Source organism: Gossypium hirsutum, chromosome A08, assembly GCF_007990345.1.
Source record: "Gossypium hirsutum isolate 1008001.06 chromosome A08, Gossypium_hirsutum_v2.1, whole genome shotgun sequence".
NCBI classification, from domain to species: domain Eukaryota; kingdom Viridiplantae; phylum Streptophyta; class Magnoliopsida; order Malvales; family Malvaceae; genus Gossypium; species Gossypium hirsutum.
This window is the reverse complement of record NC_053431.1, coordinates 98,254,888-98,263,958: the sequence shown is the minus strand read 5'-3', so window position 1 is coordinate 98,263,958 and position 9,071 is coordinate 98,254,888.

Here is a 9,071-nt window from a genome sequence, read left to right as displayed (position 1 = left end):
GTTTAGGCCGTGTGAACTGCACGAGCTTTCAACATGGCCATGTCAAGAAGGCCACATCCTTCCACGCAGGCGTGTACCCCTGTTTCAAGAGTCATTTTCCAGAGTTCTTTAAAGGACCTGGTTTGATTCTGAATCGTCCTTAAAGCTTGTTTTGGGCCTCGTAGGCCCGTAATAAGGAATACTAGACAAGGTTTGAAAAGCTTTAAGTTTGATCAAGTTTTTATGATTTGTAAATGTTGGAATGCATGTGTTTAAGTTTAGTAATGCCTCGTACTCAGTCCCGGCCTCGGACTCGAGTAAGGGGTATTATAAGAAACGTGGCCCAAACAACCCAGAGCTAAAAAAATGGCTCATATGATACCATGTCATAAAGTGTAAATAATGTATATGTAAATCATAAGGTTACAACTATTAAATATTTATACAACTCAAGCTCAACTAATTCATAACATAAAAACTAGCTATTCTAACTGTTTCAACAACCTATAACTCTTTCTACACAAACATTATATCATTTGATTTGAGTACTAAATTGAACTCTAAAACTAAACTCAAATACTAAATTGATAAAAAAAATCAGGGATAATTTGGGTGCCAACTTTGTTGTTTTGTTTTAAAAAAGAAACCTTTTTTTTTCTAGATATGTTAACTTATAAAATTTTGAAGTTTAATAGAATTTGAACCATAATTGTTGGTTAAAGTGTTCTATTATTAGAAATGCTTTGCATTTTGTTAGGTATTAAGGAAATTGGTGGAAATTTGAAAGCCACTTGGAATGCCTATGTGGAAAGAAAAATATCCAAGCCTCATAAGAAAATGCAACTAAAAATGTTGAAACTTATAATAGGAAAAAATTCGCTAAAAATACCTTGTACAGAGGCCTTTAGTACACTTTGACCTTAAACAAATTATCTATGTCAACATTTCGTTAAGATTTAATGGCGGAATGGAAAAAAAATCTCACTTTCCATAACTTTAGTATCAATAACAAATTTGTAAAATGACAATTTACTAATATTTAGGTGACTATTGATATAATTTATTTCATTCAAGTAAACTATTCATATAAAATACTTGGTGAAAGTACTTGATAGATTCCTACATTATATAAACTAGATCAAATTAGACCTTCCATTATTAAATGAATCAATTTAGTTATAGTATTATCAAAATATTAAATCCAAATTTTAATAGAGTTAACATCAATTTAAAAAATGTCATTTCATGTTAACATAGTTAATATTTTCAAAAAAAAATTATGGTTTTGTAAATATAAATAATAATTTTCATGTCATTTTTTAAATGTAAATATTTATTTTATTACAATTTACCCCTATTTGATTCTTTCTAATAATAAAATGCTCAAATTGAAGCATTTACTAGTAAATAGACTAATTTGATATAGTACTAATAGATACTTTCACCTATAATACTTGCATCAATATGTATTTTAATATAAAGTTTAATATTATATTTTAGAAAAAAAAATGAATATAAAAATAAAAGGCATAATGGTATAATAAGCCGTCGAAGTACTCCTCAAAAATCAATTAAACTCCTTTGAACTTTTTTACATTCAATTGAACCCTTCAATTGATAGAATTCATCAATTAAGCTGTTTGGCCATTAAATTTAATAGTTGACCACTAAATTTTATCAATCTTGTTGACATGGTCGTTAAAGACCGCTGAGTCAACTTCGATCACTAATGTGACATTTACACATCAACAAAAATTAAAAATTCAAGTCCAAGATGAATTCAGACAATTGGTTTGAATCCTTTTTTTTACTAAGTTTATTACGGACAAAGTTTTTAAAAATTAAAAAAAAGATATTTTATAAATTGTAAAATAATATATAAGTTACTAAAAGAAAGAAATGGTGCTTCTTGCTTTGGTTGCTATCTCAGAGCAGGTAATCCCAGTTTTTATAAGCTTTTGAATTTATTGTTGTTGGTTCTTTTTCAATCTAATTTACTAACTGTGTTTGATATATTTTTTGGACCATTTTTTCTATTAGCTATTAATTTCTACCCAAAATATAAAGATGCAATGTAAAAAAAACTTACTTGTTATGGTTATAATAAAATATAGTAAAAAATAAAATTTTAAGTCATGTCTCGCCGTAGGTTTGAATCTCATAATCGAAGTTTTAGATTTTATTAGTTTATCAAATCCAGCCATTCTAGTTTACAATCATACAATTTGTTTCTTGTTATTTTTTTTACAAATACATATCAAACACAAAAAAACCCCACCATTTCCTTTTTTTTTTACAATTTAAAATTTTAAAACTATTTTTAAAAATAAGTTTAATAATTTAAAAAATTACATTCAAAATAAATAAATAATTATTTAGTTTCTAACCAATTGAAATTTTATTTTATCTAAATTTATTCTAGATTTAATTTTTAATATTTTTTTTTATTTTTTATTAACATATTAATATTATGTAAGTAATTATTGCATTATGATAGTTGATTTAATAATCGTTAATGATCACGTCATTAAAATTTTAACAATTAACTATATGACAATACTTGATCAATAAATTTAATCGATTAAAAAATTTAGTTAAATCCAAGAAATTTAATTGATTTTTTAAGAATATATTGAAGGTGTTATACACGACAAAGCCAAAATGTATTAAATGACGATGACATTGTGCATACAATTATAATTTTTCCGCTTTGTCAGAACAGAAAGAAAGTTACTTACGGTCGCTACTGTGCCAATAGATTTGAAAACGTGCTTGTTCAGATAAAGGCAGAAAAGTTACGGTTTTGAAAAATTAGTGCAACTTTTTATCTATTTCAATTAACCTACACTCTCCAATTACTATTGTTTTTTTTTTTTAAATTTAGGCTAAACTTTCTATCTAGTCATTTGAGTTTATTCATATTTTTATTTTGGTCCCTCATTTTAAAAGTTTATTATTTTAATTATTTTTGTTAGATAAGTTCTCAATTTTAATAATCGTACAATTAAATACTTTGGGTCACCAGATGAAATACTAACATGATAATCTTTTTATTGGTATAAACAAATTTAACCCTTAACACTTTGCACATTCTGTCAATTTGGTCATAATTCTAAAACATTCAATAAATTTAACCCTCAATATTTGAATATTTTATCAATTTAGTCCAAATTCTAAAAATTTAAAAATAAATATAATTTTAAAAACTTGAAAATATATATTATTTATTATAAAAAGACATAAAAACATAAAATATAAAAGTATATATAATTACATTATAACTTTTAAATCATCTTTCACTATTAAACATTTGCTTTCTTTCTATTTGTTTGAATGTGCCTCCAACAATATTTGTGAGAATATTGATAGAAGTGGGCCGATAATGGCATTGATGTTTACTCTATTGTTGTTATCAAAATAGGTCCATGCAGCTTACCGATGTCTCGCAGTGAAAGTTTTGGAGTCAGGTCATTCTTCCCTTACCTCATACGATGAGCATGAAGAGGTAAGAAACCAAAATTTGAACCTCCTGTCATCAGTGTTGTTAAATCATCGTTATCAAATCTGACATCTCTGACTCCATTTCACTAGCAAAGTGTAGGACTTTAAAGGACTCAAATGCTTAAGGCTAAGCAATGCTTCAATGGTAAACTTTTTCTCGTTAATAGAAAACACAATAGTGGCATTGATGCTTACCCTATTGTTGTTATCAAAGCTGGTCCATATAGCTTACCGATGTGTAACGCCCCAAATAATTTATTTTTACTTCTTTGAAATATGACACAAATATGTATCTGCTTCAGTGATTAAGTGTTCTAGGATTGTTTGAGAGGTCTTGGATTCAACCATCATTTTTGGAAAATTTTGTTATTTTTGGATCCAAGCCTTATCATTGAACAATGGGCTTATATTAATTTTCTGTTAGTTCACATCAGAATGAGTCTGCTGGTTCGAGTGGTAAATGAGTTAGTGTGTTAGAGGTTCTATGTTCAAATCCCTGCGCGAGCGTAGGAGTTAATTTTTGCTCGGTTGGCTTGTAGAGTCCCGGTTGAGTTGAAAGTCTGAGAAGGTTGAGATAGTGGGTAAGTAGGAGGAAATTAAGGGGTTTAGTATCATATCTCATATTTTATTTTATTTTTCAAAATTTTTCTCTTCCCGAAAATTCCCAAAAATTTTGACGTTAATTCTTTTTTGGTTTCTCTAACGTTTTTTTTCCTTTCTTCCTTTTTCCCTTGTTCCACTCTCAATTTTCATTTTCTTCTTCTGGTTGCTGGCGTTTTTCATGTTCCATTGATGCTATTAGGTTTTGGGTTTTTATAATCAGTTGCTAAGTAAAGCCTTGGCTTTTGTTAACATTAGATTTTGAGTTTTGGGTATTGTTACGATAATCGACCTTGGTTAGTAATCGATGAGTTTTGTTTCTTAGGTGAAGGTGGTGAGACATCAATTTTCACTTCAACAACTTGATTAAGGTTGGGGTCATTTCTGGTAGGCTGTAAGTCGATTTTTGCATAAGTGGTCAACGTGTTAGACTTGTAAATTAGTTGCTAAAAGGTGTGGGATGCGCTGTTTGTAGGTTCCTGATGGCTCGAGAGTGGTTACGCATCAAATCAATACCAAGTGTGTTTCTAAAATACGAAAAATGAGGTTTCGGTGAAAGTAAAAAATGATTCTGTTGATGTCACATGAACTTGTGGTCGCCCGTGTAAATGGACGTGTGTGAGACACGGCTATGTGGTCGATGAAGGTAGGGCTGTGTGTAGTACATGGCCGTATGATGGCTCGAGTGAGGCCGTGTGGGCCACACAGGTATGGCCAAGTTGAGCATGTAGGCCACACGGGTAAAGGTCAATCTGGGCGTGTGGGCCACACGGGCATGTAGACCCATAATTTTGAAATTTTCCCTAGGGTCGTACGGTTCGCTCTGGTCAACTGTGGGCCTACGGTAGGGTTAGTAAGGGCTAACTAAACCCTAGATTGTATGCTAGAACATTTTGATAGACTGGGCTATGTAGGATACTAAATGTATGCCTAAATATTACAAAGCATGTTGAGCACGTTATATCTGCATCTGATTTCTGTATCTTTTATTGGGGTGTGGATTTATATGTATGGAGGAAGTATCTAATAGGCGTTAATTGCCTATATTCTAGCAGCTTGACTACATATATATTCTGATATGTGTCTTAAAGGCACAATGAGGTGTGTAGAGATGGGTAGGTGTTTTAAGCCCCACATGGTGTAATGGGATGGTCGGAGATGGTGTGTAGAGGATGGGGGTAAGGCTTATGCATATCTGTATCTATAATCTGAGTTATCTACTTCTGATTGTGTATCTAAATCTGTATGCTTATTTCTATGGGTTGCATATTAAGTTTACTTAAACTCACATTTGTTGTGTGTTCTGTTTAAGTAATCCACAAACCTAGGCTGATTAGTACGGCGGAGTCTTGCGGTGACCACTAGTCCATGAATTGAGTTAATTAAGGGTTTTGTTTATTTATTTTAATGGTTATTTTTGGGAGTTTTGTATTGACTGGACTCTCCGGACTATTTTCTCAAATTTTGAGTTTTAAATTTTGTTTAATATTTTATCTAGAAAACACGCTAAAAACACGGTTTCCAACTTCAAAGGTTTCTAAAAATATGAACTACTTTTTTAAAATATAACGGTTTATTTAACCTCCGCTGTAGATTACATTTTTAGCAAATAATTAAGATTAAGTACCACTTTCAGAAATTGGCATAAATAAGTACAAATTTTTGAATCGTGAATAAATTGGAGGAGACTACTTTGTTTTCAAAACTCTATCTTGTGACACATCCGAATTCGGCTATAACATCTAGGCCGGGTTTGGGATGTTACATTTAGTATTATCAGAGTAGGTTGTAAAACTTGGGCTATGAATTTTGGGTTTCAAAATTATATTTTGAAAAGAATTGGTTTGTAAATATTTTTGGATATAATGGGAAAGTATGTGGTACACTGAGTTTTCGGCACCGATACTATAAGTATTTCTAAAGTTTTGATAGAAAACTCTAAAAATACTATAGTTAGTACTCTCTGAAACTGAATTAAATAGTTAGAAACTGAAAATTTTGGAAACAAAATTGAACCTCTGATAAATTATGCATAAAACATCTGTTAATAAATATTGAAACTGATGCATAAAACTTTTAATGTAGATTAAACCCGAATTTACGATGAGCGCTCATGGAACTTACAGACGTGGTATTAGAAGTCGTGGTAGAGGCCGTAGGGGGTTCGAGCTAAGTCTTCCTCTCTTGGCACTATGCCAAACTTGGAAACGAGTGAGACACCTGTATCGTCTGTTACTAAGACTGGGTCTCAGAGTCACTCGACTAGAGATGACGCACTGTCTCAAGCCATGCTGAGGATCTTAGAGAGGGTCGTTAGACCCTATTCTAGAGCTGAGGGCTGAAGGTCGGTAATTAAATGACTCTGGTCTAATAGTGCTGAGTTGTTTAAGGGCGTCACTAGAGTCGCCTCAAATGTGGCCGAATACTGGTTAGAGGCTACTGAGAGGATCATGAATGATCTAGACTGCATTTTTGAGCAGAAACTGAAGGGTGCAGTCTCTTTTCTTCGCGATGAGGCTTATCAGTGGTGGTTGACAGTTGAAGAGGGTACCCAGTCTGATCGTTTGGGTTAGTATTTCTTTAAGACTACCTTCTAGAGCAAGTATGTGAAAGCTAGCCATGTGGATGCTCGTAAGCGTGAGTTCATGAATCTCACGCAAGGCGATAGGTTTATGGTCAAGTTTCTGAGGCTGAGCCGCTACGCTCGAGATATGATGGCAACTGAGCGTGAAAGGTGCATCTGATTTGAAGATGGCTTAAGGGATAATTTGAGGGTGCTGATAGCTCCACAGAGGGAGTGAGAATTTGCGGTTCTGGTGGAGAAGGTAAATATTACTGAGGATGTTAAGCACGTGGAGCGCCAGAATAAAGATCATGAGAGGGGTAAGAACAAGAGGGATTCAGAGTCCTCTAGTTCTATTCAGAGACTTAAGAAAAAGGCCAGACCTAATTGGCTTATTAAAGTGGGGGCTCCTGTTATTCCTACTGGGTTGCAGCCATGCAGTGGTTATGGTAGGCGCCATCCAGACGAGTGTTGAAGGAGGATGGGGCTTGTCTAAGGTGTGGGTCTCTGGAGCACTATATTAGAGAGTGTCTATAGAGGGCTGATCAGATGCAAGCTTCGGCACCGGGTTTTGCGCAGCCTCAGAGGGTAGTTCAGGAGCCATCTAGAGGCCGTGGGCAGCTAAAGGTGGTAATGGTATGGGTCGTGGGCAGAGAACACCAGGTAAAGGTGCTGGTCAGACTGAGGAGAAGCATACTGCACTGGTTTATGCTGTACAACTCAAGAGGATAGAGATGCTCCTGATGTTATTACTGGTACGTTCCTTATATTTGATGTACCTTATACTACTCTGATAGACATAGGTTCTACACACTCTTACATAGCTAGTATTGTATCTGAAACTCTAGGGATTTCTGTTGAGAGCACTTTTAGTGAGGTTACTGTACTGAGTCCGTTGGGGCAGTTTGCTCGGGTTAGTAAAATTTATAAGGATGTTCCACTAATGGTGCAAGGGGCTATTTTTTTGGCAAATCTGATGGAGATTCCGTTCAGAAAGTTTGATCTAATTTTGGGTATGGACTGGTTGGTTGAGCGCTGAATTAGTTTGGACTGTACGTTTAAAAAGGTTGTTCTGAGGAACAAAGATAATGTGGAGGTGGTTGTGAGTGGTGAGCGTTGAGATTATTTATCCAATGTGTTCTCTGCTCTTGTGGCTAAAAAACTGGTTCGAAAAGGGTGTGAGACGTACTTGGCTTATGTTAGTGCTTCTGATTCTGGAGATTCTTCTGTTGGGAGTATCAGAATAGTGAGAGACTTTCCAGATATCTTTCTTGAGGAGTTACCAGGTTTACCTTCGAATTGGGAAGTCAAGTTTGAAATTGAGTTTCTACCGGGTACAACTCCAGTGTCTATTACCCAATATCGTATGGCACTGAAAGAGCTTACTGAGCTTCAGGCTCAACTATAAGAGTTTTTGGGCCATGGTTTTATCCGTCTAAGTATGTCTCCATAGAGAGCACCTGTTCTATTTGTTAAAAAGAAGGATGAGACCATGAGGATGTGTATCGATTATCGACAGTTGAATAAGTTGACTGTGAAGAATAAGTATCCACTTTTGAGGATCGATGACTTTTTTTATCAGTTCCAGAGAGCTTCAGTGTTCTCTAAGATAAATCTTCGTTCCGGGTATCATTATTTGAGGGTTAAAGAAGCGGATGTTCATAAGACTACATTTAGGACTTGTTATGGACATTACGAGTTCCTTGTTAAGCCTTTTGGTTCGATGAATGCTCTGGCTGTATTCGTGGATCTGATGAGTCAAGTTTTTCAGTCGTATCTGGATCGGTTCGTCGTGGTCTTCATCGACGATATTCTGGTGTACTCTAAGACTGAAAATGAACATGATGAGCATTTTAGGATGGTGTTTCAGATTCTTTGCGAGAAATAGATCTATGCTAAGTTAAGCAAGTGAAGTTCTGGTTACGAGAGGTAACTTTTCTAGGACATGTGCTGAGGGGTTTAAAGCGTGAGGTTTACAATGATGCATCACACGTTGGTTTAGGATGTGTATTGATGCAAGAGGGAAAGGTTGTAGCTTATATGCCCGATCAACTTAAGACACACGAAGGGTACTATCCGACGTATGATCTTGAGTTGGCTGCTGTGGTCTTTGCGTTGAAAATTTAGAGGCACTATCTGTATGGTGAGAGGCGTATCATCTACACTGATTACAAGAGTCTCAAGTACCTTTTTACTCAGAAAGAGCTGAATCTTAGGCGGAGTCGATGGATTGAATTGCTCAAGGATTATGACTGTACAACAGAGTATCATCTTGGTAAGGCCAATGTGGTGGCTGATGCTCTAAGTTGTAGAGCGATGACTGATCTGAGGGCGATGTTTGCTCACCTTAGTTTGTTTGACGATGGGAGTCTGTTAGCCGAGTTGCAAGTTAAGCCAACTTGGATTGATAATATTCGAGATAAGAAGA